Below are 16,849 nucleotides of genomic sequence, written 5' to 3'. Positions count from 1 at the left end.
TCTGGGTTTCTTGCCTTTCCCAAATCCTAAAAGGAGGTCTGTTCTCTCTCTTGATTGGGTGGGAAGCGGTCTCTGGCCCCTAATTCCCTTTTTAAAATATCTGCCAACAACGGACAAATGTTCTAGTCCTTCCATTTGCCACTGCCTGTGGGAGGTGGGGTGAACAGCTTACCTTTCAGTTTTAAAACTGGAAAGGTCCTGGGAAAACTGAGATAAGTTGGTTATCCTAATAGGAAATATTTTAAAAACCCATTTTGAACTGGATCCCAATGTTCTTTCTAAAATAGCCACAGACTCTATTAGTTGAATCATGACTGGAATTCAAGCAAATATTTGTGGACTCTTGTCAGATATATCTGGGTCAAAACTATTCTGACCGTCAGCTTCCTCATCTGTGAAATAAGCATGGTAATATTTCCATCCTAAAGTCAACGTGAGGATTGAATGTGACAATGCATATAAGTTTAGTAGAAGACCAGGGTCTGAGTAATTGGTAGTAATCACTACTCTTACCTAAATAATTGGATCAGTAGGTTTTTGAAAATTCCCCAATAAATATGGGCAAGGCGGCACAGTGATGAGAGTGGCTTCCTAGTCACACAAGACTTGATTCTCATTCCAACTTATCTATTCCTTAGAAGGATGATTGATGACAAGTGTCTCACCCTCAGTGAACCTCATCTTTAAAAAAGAATAATAGTATCTCCCTCAAAATGTTAAGAAATAAATAAGATGGTATTAAGGTCTTAGCACATGTCCTAATATGTAATAAAAAGAGATAGATATTATTCCTTGTAATTGTATATTAGAATTTTTATTGCCACTAAAATAATCAAATTAGGAATTTTATTGCCTTATGGCTTAAAAACTCCAGCAATAGAGCAGGCCTGAATCATGTTAGATTTTCTAGGTGTGATTAATGATACCACCAAGACACACCCACTCTTTTTCTGTCACTCTGTCTCTGTCTTTTTCTTTCTGTCTGTCTCTTTCCCTTTCCCCATTTCTTGGTGCCATTTCTCCTCTGTGCTGACTTCATTATCAGGCAAACCCTCCTAATACGATAGAAGGAACATAAGAAACCCTACAGAAAGAAAACTGCTCCCAATAGTTCCAACAAAACTTTAATTGAACCCATGTAGTTTCTATGCCTGTCCCAGTATTAACCACTATGGCCAGGGTAATGGAATATGCTCATTTGTCAGGCCTGGCTCACATGTACATCTTAGGAACTGAATGAAGTGGATTCAAATAATCACTTCCATATAGATTAAGAGAAGTGAATGGAGGTTCCCCAAGGTAAAATTGGCAGAAAGAGGAATGGATCCCAAGAAGGCAAAAACTGCAGATGTCACCTACCATTGCATTATTTCTGTGGTATTTTCTGAATTTTTTAAGAAACCAAGAAATAAAGAGACCTGTAAACTGCTATCTAATGTGACACCTGCATAAACTTCTTAGGCAGTGAAGTTTTTCTAGCCTGGTTCACTCTTCTGGCTTGAATTTCCTGGGGGAGAAAAGCACTTCCCACCCTTAATATGGAAATTTTTAGCCACCCCAAGAGCAGAGCTGTGGTCATTTTAACACAGTTCAGAAATTTTTTGATATTATTCCTTTCAAGATTTGGAGCTTTATTCTACTCCTCTTGAATATGTGTTGGACTTAGCAAATCATTGCTAATGAATAGAATATGGAGAAAGTGCTGATGTGTGATTCTGAGCCAGGTCATAAAGGGCACTACAGCTTTCTTCTCGTTCTTCCTCTTGAATTGCTCATTTTTGGGGAGATCAATTGCCATGTTGAGAGCACACTTGAGCAGTCCTATGGAGATTCCTCTGGACAGTGAGAAATAAAGGCCTTCGGTCAACAACCAAGAGAGTATGCCATCTTGAAAGAGGATCCTTTAGTTCTAGGCAAACCTTCACAGCTGCAGCCCCAGACAACATCTGCTTATAACCCCTTGAGAGACCTGGAGTCGGAACCACTCAGGTTAAGCCTCTCTTCCACCCCCTAGAAGGTGTGTGAAATTGTAAATGTTGGTTATTGTAAGCAACTCGGTTGTAAGGTAATTTATTATGTAGTGATAGATAACAATACAAGAACCTCAGGCCAAAAGGAATCGAGTAGTAGTATAGGAAAAGCACTAGAAGAGATGGGAGGAAATCTGAGTCTGTGACCTGGATCTTACATTAAGTGGCAATATTTTCACACTAATAACTTGATTTCTCTGAGCCTTGGCTTATCCAAATGTAAATTGGGGAAACAGTACATCATTACATATTTCACAGGGGACTAAAGATAATCCAACTATGCAATCTAGGTATACCTTAAGGTAATAAAACTAATTTTGCAATTACCTTATTAATGTCATATCATGATGTCAAAATTAATGTGGAAAAATACTTTAAAATTATTAATTCTATAAAAAATTTGGAATCTTAAAATTGGAAGGCACTTCAACATTTAGTTCATTTCCTTGCTTGTTCGGCATCTTTTGGTCACAAGGTCCAAAAAATTAAATAAATATTTCAAGGTCACACAGAAGCAAAGTGGATCCTAAAATGCAGCCTCTCTGTGCCTCAGTTTCTTTACCTATAAAATGAGAATAATAACACGTGATGTGAAGGTTGTTATAATTGTAATCCTGTTGCAACCATGGCCCATATAGCCTGAGTTAAGAATAATGTCATGGTCCAAGAACACAGTCCAGCAATTGAAAAGTAATTTTAAAACAAATCATGGGAGGCCGAGGCGGGCGGATCACGAGGTCAGGAGATCGAGACCATCCTGGCTAACACGGTGAAACCCCGTCTCTACTAAAAATACAAAAAATTAGCCGGGCGCAGTGGTGGGCGCCTGTAGTCCCAGCTACTCGGGAGGCTGACGCAGGAGAATGGTGTGAACCCAGGAGGTGGAGCTTGCAGTGAGCCAAGATAGCGCCACTGCACTCCAGCCTGGGTGACAGAGCGAGACTCTGTCTCAAAAAAAAAACAACAAAAAAAACAAAAAAAACCCAAAAAAACACAAATCACCTACTCGTTTTTTAAGTCACTATAGCAATACAATACATGATGGAGAAACAGTCACTTCCTGTACCCTCCAGGTAGTCTTCAGTCACCTAGCACTAGGCCTGCAGTGCCCCAAATGTTTTCACCCCTCTCTCTTCCCAACTCTTCTTTTTTGTGTCTGTGGTAGTGGAGGGACCATCTCCCAGTGAAGAAAGAGAAGAAACTGAGTGGGCAAGTCCAAGACCCTTTTTAGTGGTAAATAGAAAGTAAGGCAGGGAAAAGTGATGTCCTTTGTTTTTATCTGTTATCACTGTCACAGGTTGGGTTCTCCTTGAAGCAGACATCGAGACAGAGTTTAACCTGTTACACGTTTATTAAGGCAAGTGCTTGGAACAGACACCGTGGAAGGAAAGAAAGAAGAAGTGGGTAGAAGGAGAGGTTGGGCTGCATGTAGGTCTAATGGCTCAACAAAGCTGTCCTAAATTGGGCTGAAATGATACGGGCTTTATGGATTCTTCTGGATCAGCCGTTGGTTGCGAGTCCCCAGGGAAGGGTGTGATCTTGGGGAAGGCAGCTCTCTGCAACTGAGGCAAGTCCTGAAGGGGCTGATGAGAGAAGGCTGTCTGCCAATAGGACTTCCATCAGCTGCAGCAACAGCTTGAAGGGGATACGGGTGGCTCACTGCAATCACATATGGTCTAATATGTGCTCCTGGCACCTCACAGGCAATTAATAAATAATAACCACTAGCTGGCTCTGACTTCAGGCCTCTTTCCATAGCATTCCTATGATCTCTCCCCCTATAACCATGAGAGAACTTCACTGTCTGCATCCTCAAAGTGCAGAGAACTCAGACTGAAACCAGTGGACACAGACTGAATGAGCCTCAGGAAACCAAGACAATCAGATGAGACCCTGCTCTTTTAATGTTCTAATGTTTTCTGGGCAGTGAGTTTTGCCCTTAATGGGCTATTTCCAGGAGCCCTAGATCATGCAGAGATATTGCTGCAGTGCCTGGGATCTGTCCCAGGGCAGGAAACACCTGAAGAAGGATGTGCTGCCTGGCACTCTGCTTCCTCACTCAGCTATTCTTCCTTAGTGTTCACAGCTAGTGCAGAGCTCTGGTACTGGCTGCATCTGACTTCGCCAGTGACAAGGCAACTCTCTACACCCTGAGCCAATAAACTGGGTTAGTGTTCATGCTGAAAGTAGGGCTTTCTATAAGGAAAGTCTCAGCCATCCCCCCAAATGCAGGCAAGGGCAAGTCTGCTACTCGTCAGTTGCAACACTGTGCAGGAGAAATCAGGTCAGATGAGTATCATAGGCAGCCTAGAAGAAAAAGAGAAATGATCAGAGCTGAGCCTCAGGGACACACAAAGGGAGAAAGAACAGCTTGATTTACTTTCCCTGGGAATGAAGAATTTATGGGCTGATGATGCTTATAAGCTCATTATTTCTCTATTTTCTCAGGCATTGCTAGGAATGTATGGATAGAATTGGAGCTATAGTCATTTCACAACAGCCAACAGGCAGATTTGGGTACACCAATAGCAGTAACATTCATTCATTCATGCACCAAATATTTGTTATAGTGCCAGGTGCTGTTCTTGGCCTGGGGGTACAACAGTAAAGAAAGAAGAGCCCCTATTCTCAGTTGCCAGACTACAATATTATTGGTCATATGTCTAGCAGTTGGAATTTGGACCCCAAGTTAAGAGCATTCACCTAAAGTCTGTAACCTTAACCACCATACCACACCATCTACCCCTCCCTACCTCGCATCATACATCCCCTGTCCTCTCACCATTGTATTTATTTTTTATTGTTTATAACATTTAAAGCCTGAAGATTTAATGGATGTAAAATTCAGTGTAGGAAGACAGGCAACTTTAAAATTTCCTAGAAATTAAAATAGCTTCATTGGATATTTGTTGGAATAATGGAATTATAGACCTTTAGCACTGGAAGAGACCTGATATGCCATGTGCTTGTCTTTCTTCCCTCCTTCCATCCTATTTCATGCTTCATTTCTTGAATGAATGCTCTTTTCAAGGGTCTTCCAGCTTCTGCTTACACAACCTTGGTCATCAGAAACCAAATCCGTTTTAGGGCAGATCCGTATGATAGAATTGTATTATTCACACTCAGCTAAAATTGATTTGCTCTAGCATGTCCTACCTCCATGGTCTGGCTCCTGCTTCATTCTAAACTCTTCTGTAAGTATTCTTCATGCTACTTAAGCTACCTACTGCTTCCTTCCAGGTCCTGAAATATGCCCAGTTTGTTTCCACCTTTCCTGTTCCCTCTGCTTGGAATGCTTATCTTCTCTTTTCATCTGGCTAACGACAGAAGCCATCCTTCAGGTCTCAGTTTAAATGTGATTTCTAAAGGAAAGCCTTTAATGAACCCCCAAATCATATTAAACTACTGATTATCCTGATTGCCTACTTTTCTTTTAGAATTTGTTGGGTGTCTGTATGGGTAGATAGGTAGGTGGATGGCATGGGTAAAATGATTTCTACTCATTGCTTTTGACTCCACTCTTCAGGCTTTACCAAAGAGGCTTAGTTCCACTTTTCATGAGATCCCATTCATTACCTACATAATGAATTTAGAACACATCAAACTCTCTTGTAATCCACACAACTTCAGTTCCTTTTGTGTTCCTTGAGCATGGCCTCTGTATTGTCCAAAAGGCACCTCCTATAGTTATATTTGATTCAGGTTGATTCTGAATGGAATAGAAATTAATGCATAGAAGGAAGAGAACCCCTGATAGAGGCCAGCTGTGAATGAAAGCAGCAGTGAATGAAAACAAAGACAGGAAATCAATACAGTAATATTGCCAGAAGCAGCTAAATATAGAAGAACCCACATTTATGTTATTTGTACCATCCTTGCAAATACCTGTGGACACGTTACCAGCCAGCCCATTCCCCAGGAGGGCCAAAGTTCATCCTGATATGGGGGTGAATCTATATGTAAGGCTAACTTACTCTTTAAAAAAGCGGCTTAGAGCCATTTTCATCTTCTTTACTATTAGTATTTGTAAAAGTGTTGAAATCCTAATGCCATGCCCTACCTTTCTTAGGTCTCAAACCTTGCTTGGATGAGTCATTTTCTCTCTCTGAGACTCAGCTTCTTGTCTGTTAAAAAGAGGATGATAGCACCTGCCTTACTTGACCCTCAGAATCAAATTACATGTAGCAAAAGTGCCTTGTAAGCTGTGAAGCACTATACAAACATAAGGTGTGTTTAGAGAGATGACTTTACTTAGAGAATAAGAGGGAGTGTGTTTTAAATGAACCATGAAATACATCTCTGGGATGAGTTTATTGTAAACTCCAAGCAGGTCACATTTTACCAATGGGATATTAAGAGATATCTCAAGGGATATTGAGATACATTTTCTTGTCATAAAAAAGAAGTCTATGGTTCATTTTCAGGAGGCAGCCCATCTGTGGTAAGATCAGCAACAAATACCTGTGGATGGTGAATTCTGTTTTATGGAGGCAGGCATTTATACCGGAAGTATGGCTTTTCCCATTGCATACAGAATCAGATTTGGGCAGAGGAATGCTTTTAAAAGTTATATTTTGTACATGTTGACATGAAAACTCTCTTTTCTATAGTTCAAGAAAAAACAAAGGTGAAAAATGATCTTTGGGCAACATATCTTAGCGTTTCAAAACAAACGAGCTTTGAAATCAAGTAAACATGGGTTTGAAGCCTAGATTTGTATCATATAAGTGGAAGGATCTTGAGCATGTTCTGAATTGTTTAAGGCTAATTTTTCTTACCCAAAAAGGATCTCTCTCTCTCTCTCTCTATTAGTTACTCTATTGGTATTTGTAGAAGTGTAGTATTTGTAAATACCATCATTACAACTTGTTACAAATATTTAAGCAGGACACAAAGTACTGTGATAGAGAGTAATGGGATTGGGAACTATTTTAGGTAGGGTTGTCAGGGAAAGCCTCATTAAAGCGGGGGGTATTTAAATAGCTGAATGCCTATCAAACATATAACATAGTACCTGGCATATAGTATCAGCTCAATAAATCACAGTGGTTGTAGTGTGTTTGAGGCATAGAGTTAAGAAAATTTAACCAGCAGTTACAAATATTGAAATATTAAGTGATATTTAAATAATTGAAATTTTAAAAATTAACAAAAATAAAACAACGGGAGGCATTTCAAATCTGTAATATGAACTCATAAGTATTGTTTATTAAAGCTGCCCTCAAATACACTCTGAAAAAGATGCCTTATTAGATTTTAACCCTAGAGCAACCCTAGCTGTTGCTCTTGAAGCCACTGAACTCTACTGAAAAATGTTATTAGAAATATTTCATGTCCTCTCCTTCTGTCTGGGCCATCTACCCAACACCAGATCTCAGGATTGAGCCTGCTAACTGGTCTCTCCATTTCTCCTCTTCTTTTCCCCCAATCCATTCCGTACACAGTAGCCAAAGTGATACCATTAAAGCATAGGTTAGCTTATGTCACCTCCACCCTCACCAGTGTCACCATATTGCTTATGATCCTACCATGCCTTTTCCTTTCGTTTAAAATAGAATTCAGGCTCCTTGCCATGGCCCACAGGATCTCCATGACCTTTCCTCCTCTCCAAAATTATTCTATGCTTGGATTCCTCTCACTCCGTGTGCTCCAGCACACCAGGTACTTAGAAAAAACTGAAGATGCCTAGAAAAAAGTTAGAAAAAACTGAGGACTTCCCTCCACCTGGGATACTCCTTTTTCTCCTTCCTATCCTACCTCAATCCCCAAAATTCAGCTATTTAAATACCCCCCACTTTAATGAGGCTTTCCCTGACAACCGTACCTAAAATAGTTCCCAATCCCATTACTCTCTATCATAGTACTTTGTGTCCTTCTTAAATATTTGTAACAAGTTGTAATGATTGTATTTATTTATACATTCACTGGCTTTTGATCTATCACACCTCATTAAAATTCAAGCTCCATGAGAACAAGAACCAGGTCTTGTATCCTGAAAACTGGGCATTGCATAGTGCTTGGCACATAGAAAAGCACTTAAGGAAAATCGTTGTATAACTAACAAAATGAAGAAGCCCAAATTTCACCTGTTTTCCTAAATGGTAGGTCCCTAAAGACAACAGGCTGGCAGACTGATGACAGCCTTGGTGGTGTTTATTCACTCAGTGTTTATTCACTTGAGAGAAAACACTTTTGCATCACAGCCAAGCTTTCCCAGTGAATTTTAAAAGGAAAGAGAACGCTGTGCATGTGTCCCATGAATTGTTACTGAAAATTCTCAAAGTTAACCCTGGTGGCTGTCAGATTAATTCCCTCTCTCCCCAACTCAGTTATGAATTCAGAGGAGGGATGGATCCAGGTTTGAGGTATGAACTTAATATATGAATGGGAGGTGTGGTGACCATGGAGGTGTGTCACTCAGATCTCTTCTTGAGAGAAACTGGCATGGGATCCAGGGTGTATTAATAGCCTCCAGCTGCAGCACCTTCGCACCCTACCCACACGCATCCCCAGTGACATCCACTGAGCAATGATGCTTCCTCTGGTTATTTCAGCCACTGACTGAGCAGAGGAAAAGTTTCAAAGCTGAATCATTTGCTTTTCTTTCTTTTCTTCCTTTTTTTTTTTTTTTTTTTGAGAAAGGGTATCACTCTGTCAACCAGACTGGAGTTCAGTAGCATGATCTTAGCTCACTGTGGCCTCGACCTCCCTGGGCTCAAGCTATCCTCCCACCTCAGCCTCCAGAGTAGCTGGGACCACAGGTGCATGCCCATCATGCCTGACTAATTTTTTAGAATTTTTTGTAGAAACAAAGTTTTACCATATTGTCCAGGCTGGTCTTGAACTCCTGAGCTCAAGCAATCCTCCTGTCTTGGCCTCCCAAAATGCTGGGATTACAGGTGTGAGCCGTAACATATTGCTTATCATTTGTCCTTGATACAGCACTCCCGTGGTGACTACTGTTGTTCATGGACTCCCCTTTGGCCAGGCCAAGACCTCCTAAAAACTTCTCTGGAGTCTGAGGCTCTTCCTACCCAACACTGACTCCCATTCCTTCTTTCTCTCCTTTCACAGAAGCCAGACTGGTACCACAATCTAAATGCTCTCCCCCACCTACTCCTGCTATCTCTCTCCTTCATCCTCCCTTCAATGAATATGTTATATACCTAATTTCATCTTGGTGTCTACTTCTCAGAAAACCCAAACTGACACAAGGGGCCTGGTTTGAGAAAAATAAATCACAATTCCGGCTACAAATTTAAATATTGGTCCTTGTACATAACCCATGCAATATGAAGATCCCTGAGGCTGAAGCTTCATTAGCCTCACAGTAAATCCACATGTAGCAGAAGCTCTACATCCACGGATTCCCACCCTTGGATGCACACGGGGAGATTTACAAAGTACTGATGATTGCTTCTACCTGAGTATGGAGTGTGACTTGAGCATCAGGATTTTCAGAAGCTCCCAGGATGATTCTGATATTAGCCAGGAATCAGAACCATAGCTCTTCATAGATGGCTGGAGAGGCAGCTGACCTTCAGAAGCATTTCTGATTCCTGGCCTTCACCTTTTTTGAAGATATTACAAGTTCTGCTTCAGTGTTTCTACCAGCAACCAGCTACGTGATGCCCATCAAGTACTTCTATCCAGGTCTGGAAAATAGAGTTTTCATGACCTGTTTGAAACTCTTTGAGATTGCTTTTGGGTTATTAACAATGGTTACCCAGTGTGGACCTTGACAGATACAGAAGTCTTTACAAGTATGGTGTGGAAGTAAGGATCTTTAGTAGAGATCTATAAAACACCCTGATCACTTAAATCATTGAGACTATAACCTCTTAGAAGGCAGGGACCATCTTACCTTGTCTGTGTGTGTGGTGCTATTGATTAGTAACAGACAATTACTTACATTATAAGAAGGCAATTCATTTTTGCCAAAATGAGCTAGACTGGTATTTCTCAATTCTCATGGATATTTCAACTGTGTCACAATCTCTTGGAGGTGCTGGTTAAAAATGCAATTGTCTTAGCCCCAAGTAAGCCCAGTAAGGATGAGGTAAGGATAAAGGATAGGTAAAATGTCTGCATTTTTAATAATTATTCCAGACAATTCTTATGCAAACCAAGGTGCCTCCTCATCTCTGGTCTGCTATACAGAGCACAGTTTTTCTCTGAGCACAGTTTGGAGCTACAATTTGTCCCCAGTTAAAATGACAATGCTCCATATCCCTGTGAATACTTTCTTTCATCATAAACCTGTCTTAGCACTGAATTCAGCCCACTTGAAACTACCACTTGATTGCAAATTATTTGATCAAGTGTAGATTTTGCAGGTCAAAATGAAAATAATTTTAAATGGGCTTTAAGAATGCAGTAGATATAAAAGTAGACACTCAGCAAACATATTGTGCTATTAAAGAAGACAATTTTAAAGTTCTCCATTATTCTGCAGCACAAATCCAGACAGAAGCAGGAAAGGAAGAATAATCCTTACTGTTCACTAGCACTACACACTCAAGTTCACATAGTGAGTCTAATTCCTGCCTTCCTCAGTTCTCATGTGGATCTTGACATAGCTTCCTAACTGGTCTTCTGCCTTAATGCTTCCTCACATCCTATGCCTAATATGACCATCCCACTATATTGGGAGATCATTCTGCAATACCATATTATTCCCTGCTTAATAGCCTCCAATGCCCCATTGCTTAAAGGCTTGTTACTCAAAGTGTGGTGATCTATGGACCAGTAGCATTGCCACTATTACAGAGCTTGTTAGAAATGCAAAATGCTAGTTCTATCCTGGACATACTGAATCAGAATCAGTATGTTAGCAAGTTCCCAAGATGCTTCATATATTATGTTGACTGAAGAATTGCCAGATTCATAAATTTGGAAAGGAGAGCTTTATTTATCCTAAAGGGTTGCAGCATGCAGGCTGGTCATCCCACAGGCTGGGAAGTGTACTCTTGAACTCTTGAGCAAAAGCCAAGAGCAAGCATTTCTAGGAAGGGAAAAATAAAATAGGAATTTATGCCGAATGGGGTGGCTAGGTATACATATTTAATAAGCTATAGGCATATTTAATAAGCTATAGGAGTCATGAATATTTATGAAAGGAGAAGCATGCATATGTGCAATTGAGCTTCATGCCTCTTCATGGGTGGTGTGTTCAAAAACGACAACATTAGCATGATCCGAGGGTGGAGTTCTTGACCCTCTGACATCAAAAGGTGAAGTAGAGGACATGAAAACCGTCACTGCACATCCTTCAAGAGTTGGCCAAAACTGACCCAGAGATGGAGGTCAGTCTTTAGGAAGGGATGCATTGTGAAGTGATGAGCTGTCACCTGGAAACTGTAAAGAGGAAGGGAGAATCTGGTCACAGCCTCAGATGATTGGCTAAAGGTGACAAAGGAATAAGTCATCTGTTTCCTGTTTTCTAGAGCTGGTTTCTGTGTACCCCTTAGGAAAGAATTCTGGTTAAAGGTTAATGAGGAGTGATGTGGTTTGGTTCTGTATCCCCACCCAAATTTTATCTTGTTGCTCCCGTAATTCCCATGTATTGTGGGAGGGATTGAATCATGGGGGCAGATCTTTCCCCTGCTGTTCTCACAGTAGTGAATAAGCCTCAAGCAATCTGATGGTTTTAAAAATAGGAGTTTCCCTGCACAAGTCCTCTTCTCTCTTTGCCTGCCACCTTCCTTGTAACACGTGACTTGCTCCTCCTTGCCTTCCGCCATCATTGTGAGGCCTTCCCAGCCATGTGGAGCTGTAAGTCCATTAAACCTCTTTTTCTTCCCAGTTTTGGGTATGTCTTTATCAGCAGTGTGAAAACAGACTAATACAAGCGGCATATTAAGGTGTGCCCTACCTCCTATGCAGTCATTACTGGGAACTCAATTTTTAAGGTCCCCTTGACCAAAAGGGGGTTTGTTCACTCAGATGTGGAGCTTAGGATTTTGTTTTTATTACTCATTTATCACAATGTGAAAAGCTTTAGTTTACTGCATAATGTACAAGCTCTTTAGCCTGGTATGCAAAGCTTCTTGTGATTTTGCCCCTGCTCTTTTATTTATTACTCTCTTTCCACCTTCTGCAACTGCAAACCATCCACATTTCTGCAAACATACTATGCTATTCCACTTATACTAATTTTTTTTTTTTTGAGATGGAGTCTCACTCTGTCACCAAGGTTGGAGTGCAATGGCATGATCTCAGCTCATTGCAACCTCTGCCTCCCAGGTTCAAGTGATTATCCTGCCTCAGCCTCCCAAGTAGCTGGGAATACAGGCATGCACCACTACACCTGGCTAATTTCTTTGTATTTTTAGTAGAGATGGGGTTTCATTCACTATGTTGGCCAGACTCGTCTTGAACTTCTGACCTCGGGTGCTCCACCTGCCTCAGCCTCCCACATTTACTCATACATTTATACATGCTGTTCCTACTACCTGGAATTTGCTTAGGCATTGCTTCTCTGTGAAGCCTCCCCTGATACTTCCTGAGGAAGTTATTGTATTTATGTTGCCCTCTGAAATGCTTCTTTGTCGTCTATATCACATTATGTTGTGATTGTTTTTTGCTGGTCTGCTTTCCTAGACTGTGACCATGTGGAGAGTAGGGCCTGTTTTTATTTTTAAACTTTGCATCCTATAACTAGTACAATCTCTAGAATAGAATTTATTAAGTAGAATGGGTACTCAATCAATCAATATTTGATGAATTGAGTTAAGCACTCAGGAAATATATTGCTCAAAAACTCAATGACCATAAAAGTCAGGACTGCATGTGGTTATATAATGCAATCAGTGATGTGACTGGCACTCCCCAGTGTTATGCAGTGTACAACTGTACATGGCAACTCTGGTAAAGATTGTTCAGTTTATGTATCACTTAAGTGTCAGTGATGACAAGTAACAAAAATCAACTCAGGCTAGCTTATGGCAAGAATGGGAATTTTTTATAAGAATAAAGGAATGACTTGGGGAATGACTTGTAAACCAGAATTTATGAAAACAGACTAGAGCCAGAAATCCAAACATTTTTGTGACTTTCTCTTCATTTCTTATGGCTGTTTCCCTTTGCACATCAGTATTTGTCTTTCCAGATACAGACAGGCTTTCTTTGCTCCTTGACACATACACATTAAAGGCTATCCCATTGCCCTCAAGTTTAGGTATTACTGGTTTAACCACTTGCAAGAACAGAGGTAAAACATCTGAGAATCCCAGGAGAAACAATCTGGTTGGCTTGGCTTGGGTAGTCTTAACCTATTGACTAACCAGCCATGGCCCATAGGGCTATGCAGTTCAAACATGACTTCTAGGGCCTATTTATTTCTGTAGATATGAAGACAACAGTATCCCCCAAAAGACAGGGTTATCAGCTGGTGACTGGAGCCATACCTCAGATAAATGGAGATCATTACACTTTAATTAGGTACCAGACTGGCTTCGCCTACTTAATATTAACAGTACTAATGAGATAGAGGCCATAGGTTCTATCCCTATGCTGGTCAGGAAAACTTGCTTGGTATTTTGCCAAATAGCAAAGAAACTGAGTTCTAAATAGTTATGTCAATAATTCTTTGGGTAAGACGTGCTTTTCATTACTTTCCTGGTCCAACTTCCATAAACTGTAGTGAGGAAATGAAGAATAGAGTCATACACGCAAAGAAAATAAGGACTAGCATCGCCTAATAGACTGTGACTTCATTGAGGGCAAAAAGTGCTTCTTTTTATTTTTGTCTTCTTTTCCCTCCCCAGAAACTAAAACATTTCATGGGCCATGTGAATCTTCTAGTGGACTGAATTAAAATGGACTGGAACATTTTTAATTCTAGGCACAGAGGCTGATTAGAACAGTGTCAGAAGTAATGTATAAACAAGATGTTGTGAGTTGCTGAAGATGCAACAGTTATATTATAAACTTTTAGTGGCTTCCAAATGAATGGAATCTTAATTTATGATGAAGGTAATGGTGTTACAGAGCTATGTCTCTAAGGTAAATTATTTAACCCACCCAAACCTCATTTTCCATGTTGGTAAAAGGGAAATGATGATAACATCTACCTTATAGAATACTTGCATAGCTTAAGTGGGAAAATGTGTATCAAACATTTGGCACACTGCTTAGCAAATAGTGAACACTCAGTAATTGTTAACTATTATTATTATTTATGGATTTATTTCAAACACTGGCTAGCTAACTAAGGGGGACTTTGCCAAGACTCTAGGCACCAACATGAGGGAGTTAATATTTCTGGGTTACATCATAATCCCAAAACAAACACAATGGCTTGGATGCCATAATAACTTCTTAGACCTAGCTAATTTGCCACTAGGGAGCTTAGAAAGATAATGGTTAATGAGAAAATATACAACCAATCTATATATGTTATTTCTAGAGCCTGTCCAATTCCCAGGGGACAAAAAGTTCAACTCAAAGTGTTTTGGGGAGATAAAAAAATTGCTGAGTAAAAGATAATGGGAGAATAACCCACTTTCTGCCTCTAATATGGCCCAAGCATCCACCTCTCTTTCTAACCTCCTCTAAATCACCTTGACTAAAACGTTGCCACTGTTTGGGTCAATAGGAAATAAATACCATTTTTGTTGTTGTGATTAGAAACTCAGGTATTGCAGAAATCTTCACCAATCTTGGCTTCTTTGTCAGCTTCTGTCAGCCAGAAGGTCCTCAGTACATTCTTCAGTCTTTTCAATTACATCTCCAAAATAGATGTCCCAATTGCCAGTGGGGATGTCTAAAACCAGGGAGCTGCAGTCTGAATGATTTTCTTAATAAAGAATGAGGAGGCAAAAGAGAAAATTCACTGAACTGAAAGAAATCCCACTGACAACTGGCTGTCCAATATTCTATAAGAAAATTCTGTCAAAAGATGCAGAGTAAAATTGCTTGGGTCAATTTACTGAAGGTATACAAAATACCAACTAGTCCACAACATAAACTAGAGGGCTTCCAGTTGATTCACCCATCCATTTTCATTTGTTTGGGTATGATTTGTCAGTTTCCTCCAAAAGACTGTAAGCTCCACAGGACCAAAACCACAGGTGTATCACTTTACTGTTGTAATCCCACTACCTAGTACAGTGTCTGGCATAGAGTAGGCACTCAAAAATGTAATGAATAAGCATGGATTCTTTTATGTTATGGGAACATAAGTCTCTATTATAGATCATGTGCCCCAAAAGCAGATGCTGAGTAAGATTTGAGGTGCAGACCCTACACAGCCTTGGCCAACATGACGGGAATTCTTTAGAGCAAGTTTAGACTTTCAAAATGTTTTATTAAACCAAACTAGTTGTCCTTTTATGTCTCCACTTAGCTCAATACAATCCAATGGATACAGGCTTCTTCAGGAAAGGCATGACTTTGGGCAGGGAGGCTCTGCAGCTGATGGCAACCTTGACACCTAGAGGCTCTCTGCTGACTCTCTGCTGACCTTGTTCTCATAGGGCTGAGCAGCATGTCCTTCCTTGAAGGGGTCACAGGATGGTGCATTTTGTGGAATTATATTACTTTGCTCCCTGGTAGAGATGAGACAAAGGGTAAGACCTGGAGAAGAAGGTTCTCTGTTGGCTGAGGACAGTGATGAATATCTGAATGTGCAAAGAGACCTCAAAGTGAGTTTAGAGGTGATCAAGAGAGAGATGAACTCAAGAGAGAGATGAACTGCCTTCACAATACAATAGGAGAGGTTCTTTTGTTTGTTTTTAATTTGCTGGAGGATGGTGGTGAGGGTCAAGAAATTGAGCTAAAGACTTATGCCTGAGGCCTAAATTACAACACATTATAAGATTTTTTAAACCCTGAGAGACAAATATTTAATTTATCTGCTTGTAAACCTACAGCATCACTTCCCACCTCTAGTGCCTATTACTCTGTACCTTTAGTAAATATATGCTTCATATCTGCATGTATCTATGTTGTCCATTGGGGTACATTTTTAAAGTCAAGCTCTACACAAATTAACTTAAGCAAACGCACAATGCACTTAGTGTTAAGAATGTGGAAAAGAGACCTAACCAGAAATATAAAAAAAGTACTCAACAAACCTAGAGGAGCTTACAAGTCTATGGATGTAAGCAAATGAAATGGTCCAGGCACAGGGGCTCACGCCTGTAATCCTAACACTTTGGGAGGCCAAGGTGGGTGGATTGCCTGAATTCAGGAGTTCGAGACCAGACTGGGCAACATGGCAAAAACTTGTCTCTACCAAAAAAAGAAAAAAAATTTAGCCAAGCATAGTGGCCAAGTGCCTGTAGTCCCAGCTACTGGGGGGCTGAGATGGGAGGATTGCTTGGGCCCGAGAGGTCGAGGCTGTAGCGAGTTGTGTTCATGCTGCTGCACTCCAATCTGAGTAGCAGAGTGAGACCCCGTCTCTGAAAGAAAAAAAAAGAAAGAGAGAAAGAAAAAGAAGAAAGAAAGAAAGAGAGGATATTTTTAAGTGAGCAAAACTAGGGCATACCCAACTAAACCTGGTAATTATCCAATCTGACCAGTCTACATTCTACTCTCCCTTCCAGTTTGTGAAGTCCAGGGGATATTAATCAATGTGATAGTCTCACCTGGACCAAATCAGCTAACAAAGATTCATACCCAACAATGATAGAATACATGTAAGCACACATACCTTGTTTCTGTCCTTTATTAATCAATTCTCAGCCTTTTGGCTAAGATCAAATGTCTTTCCTTTATTGACTGCCCTTGTAGGGTTGCTCTCCATGCCTGCTCCACCCTCAAAAGTGGTTTCATAGAAATCAGAAAATGAGAACAGAGTGTCACGTGGGTTACAC

General features: G+C 40.4%; 1 long non-coding RNA gene across 2 annotated transcripts in view; it reads right to left on the bottom strand.

Moving 5' to 3' along the window:
- Positions 1-7,427: 7,427 nt before the first annotated feature.
- LOC134729972 (uncharacterized) overlaps positions 7,428-16,849 on the bottom strand; it is a 171,520-nt gene continuing 162,098 nt past the window's right edge. Inside the window, exons 4-8 of one of the 2 annotated variants that reach the window (XR_010111554.1) lie at positions 16,687-16,791; positions 16,109-16,435; positions 14,640-15,580; positions 9,454-9,685; positions 7,428-7,715 (exon numbers count right to left, since the gene is read on the bottom strand). This is a non-coding gene — a long non-coding RNA (uncharacterized LOC134729972). The remainder of the gene's footprint in view (positions 7,716-9,453; positions 9,686-14,639; positions 15,581-16,108; positions 16,436-16,686; positions 16,792-16,849) is intronic. The other variant, XR_010111553.1, reaches the window with a different exon arrangement.

Source organism: Pan paniscus, chromosome 2 (genome assembly GCF_029289425.2).
Source record: "Pan paniscus chromosome 2, NHGRI_mPanPan1-v2.0_pri, whole genome shotgun sequence".
Classification (NCBI taxonomy): domain Eukaryota; kingdom Metazoa; phylum Chordata; class Mammalia; order Primates; family Hominidae; genus Pan; species Pan paniscus.
The sequence above is the reverse complement of the archived record's forward strand: the minus strand, read 5'-3'. Positions and strand labels throughout refer to the sequence as shown.